Source organism: Rattus norvegicus, chromosome 13 (genome assembly GCF_021556685.1).
Source record: "Rattus norvegicus strain SHRSP/BbbUtx chromosome 13, alternate assembly SHRSP_T2T, whole genome shotgun sequence".
Taxonomy (NCBI): Eukaryota; Metazoa; Chordata; class Mammalia; order Rodentia; family Muridae; genus Rattus; species Rattus norvegicus.
Window position 1 is genome coordinate 64,859,650 of NC_141546.1, and position 3,340 is coordinate 64,862,989.

Consider the following 3,340-nt stretch of genomic DNA (forward strand, 5'->3'; position numbering starts at 1 on the left):
AAGAATACAAATCAACCCATTCTTATCTCCTTGTACAAAACTCAAGTCCAAGTGGATCAAGGACCTCTACATAAAACCAAATACACTAAAACTAGTAGAAGAGAAAGTGGGGAACATCCTCGTACACATAGGCACAGAGGAAAATTTCCTGAACAGAACACCAGTGGCTTATGCTCTAAGATCAAGAATCAACAAATGGGACCTCATAAAATTGCAACGATTCTGTAAGGCAAAAGACATTGTCAATAGGACAAAATGGCAACCAACAGTTTGGGAAAAGATCTTTACCAATCTTACATCTGATAGAGAGGGCTAATATCCAATATATACATAAGTAACTCAAGACGTTAGACTCCAGAGAATCAAATAACCCTATTTAAAAATGGGGACAGAGCTAAACAAAGAATTCTCAATTGAGGATTATCGAATGGCCAAAAAGCACCTAAGGAAATATGCAACATCCTTAATCATAAAGGAAATGCAAATCAAAACAATCCTGAGATTCCACCTCACACCAATCAGAATGGCTAAGATCAAAAACTCAGATGACAGCAGATGCTGGCAAGGATGTGGAGAAAGAGGAGCACTCTTCCATTGTTGGTGGGATTGTAAACTGGTTCAACCACTCTGGAAATCAGTCTGGAGGTTCCTCAGAAAATTGGACATTAATACTACCTGAGGACTCAGCTATACCACTTCTGGGCACATATCCAAAACATGTGGGAAAAGTAAGATAATGTCTACTGAAATTTGGAATGAAAAAAGAGTGTCTACTCTCTCCACTCCCATTCAATACTGTGCCCCAAGCCAAAGAAACAAAGAAACAGAGTAATAAAGAAAGGAAGGCAAACAAAATACAAAGTAACATCCTGTCACCTGAGTTTTTGATCTTAGCCATTCTGATTGGTGTGAGGTGGAATCTCAGGATTGTTTTGATTTGCATTTCCTTTATGATTAAGGATGTTGAAGTAACAAGATACAAAATATAAGTGCAAAGATCTGTAGCTTTCCTAAGAGCTGCAGAGATGGCTCAGCCGTCACTGGCTACCCTTCCACAGGACCCAGGCTTGATTCCTATCACCCACATGGCAGCTCACAACCACCCGTAACTCCAGTCTGACGCCCTCTTCTGGCTGCTATGGACACTGCATACATCTGTTCCACAGACACAGGCAAAACACCCATACGAATAAATAAAAATTTTAAAAATATATAATTTTCGGTATAACAATTAAATTACAAAGAAATAAAGTAGCAGAGGAAACAAGTATAATATTTTCAAAAATACCTACGAATAAATCTAATCAAGGAGGTGAAAGACCCAATAATGAAAATGTAAACACAATCAAGAATGAAATGGAAGAGATGGAAATATCTCCCGTGCTCAGAGATTAGAAGAAGTAATACTGTAACAATGGCTGTATCAGTAAAAGAGGTCTACAGACTCAATGCAATCTCCTCAAAACCTTAAAGACATCCTTCACAGAACTGGAAAAAACTAAAATTCATATGAAAGTACCAGGTTCCTGAGAGTCGGCAACCCTTAGTAAGAAGAGAGGTGCTGAGGTACCACAATTCTGCATCTCAAATCATAGTATAGGGTGAGGGGAACAAATCCAGCATGGGCTTAACATAAACTTAGGCCTGTTTTTAAAAAACGACAAAAAGAATTAATGATTCAGAAACAATGCTGCACTCTTTTTTTTTTTTTTTAATTAACTTGAGTATTTCTTATTTACATTTCGAGTGTTATTACCTTTCCCGGTTTCCGGGCAAACATCCCCCTAATCCCTCCCCCTCCCCTTCTTTATGGGTGTTCCCCTCCCCACCCTCCCCCCATTGCCGCCCTTCCCCCAACAATCACGTTCACTGGGGGTTCAGTCTTAACAGGACCAAGGGCACTCTTACAGTTATCACATTTTGACAAAACTGTCAGAAACAGTTGTCAGAGGTAGCTCCTTAAAAGAAAGTGTTAATAAACTAAATTTCCACAGGTAAATGTAAAAAAGATAGATCTATAGCTTTCACTCTATAAATTGTCAAAGAATAAGTGAAATATATTTTTAATTCAAATATATGCATGCACTCACGTAACAACAATTAATGGGAAAAAGAGACCACGAGAAAAGACTGGCATAGGATAGGGTTTGGGGAGTAGATAGGAAAGGAAAAAAAACCAGTGTGGTTGTCTTATAATCTCAAAAATAAAAGAAATAATTTTTAAAACTTTAAATCTTTTAAGGGAAACATCATACTTATAAACAATGGAGCTATATGCAGCCATAAAGAACAATAAAATCATGACATTTGCAGGTAAATAGATGTACTAGAATTATGTCAAGTGAATCTAAGTCAGATTCTGAGAGACAAACACAATTACTTTCTCCCATATGCTGACCCTAACTTTAACTTTGTGCATAACCATATGTATACATTTGTGGTCCTGGATTATGAGACTAGAAGGGATCACAAGAGAGGAGAAGGGAGACATATTCCCATAAGAGAGGAACAGAAGGGAATGAACAATGTCATGTGAAATGGGGACTGAGGTGAGAGATGACAATGGTGATACCAGAATAAAACCTGTTTACTTTGTCCATTAGCCTAAGATATTATTAAAGAAAAGGTAAGGTATGGGAACCATTACTGAAATGGTGTTGGAAGTATAATTCATTGAGGGGAGTGTGAGCTTGACTTATACACTGTTCTGAATTCAACCTGTAGCAATGTAAAAATAAAACAAGTAACACATTTGACAGTAATTTATGTTGTATAAGATACCTTTGCTGAACAGTTCTTCATTTACAAACCAAACACCTGCATTTACTGTACAAGAAACTACAATAAGAATTTAAAGTACATATATTCATTTAAAATAAAAAAATTCAGCATGTGTTGGCATAAGTGCCATGTTTTATTAAAATTACCATATCTATTTAATAGCTCCTAATTAAGAAAGGCTTAGTAAGAAGAGAGATTATTTTACATTGTACAAATTTGATGTCTAGCTTCACAGAAAATATCTGGATTCTGTTTTAATTTTATTTTTTTCCAAGTGCTAAGCATAGATTATTTATTCTTTCAACTAATACATGAAAAAAATATAACGGGAACACATGAGAAAACAACACAGTAAAATGAAAAATGTCCCCTTTAGAGTTCAGTCTTTTTTTAAAATAGAATATTTTTTATTTGCATTTCAAATGTTATTCCCTTTCCCGGTTTCCTATCCATGAGCCCCAAACCCCTTCCCTTTCTTCTATGAGGGTGTTCCCCCTCCCCAACCATCTCCCTTTCCCCCATCGATATTCCCCTATACTGGGAGGTCCAGCCTTGACAG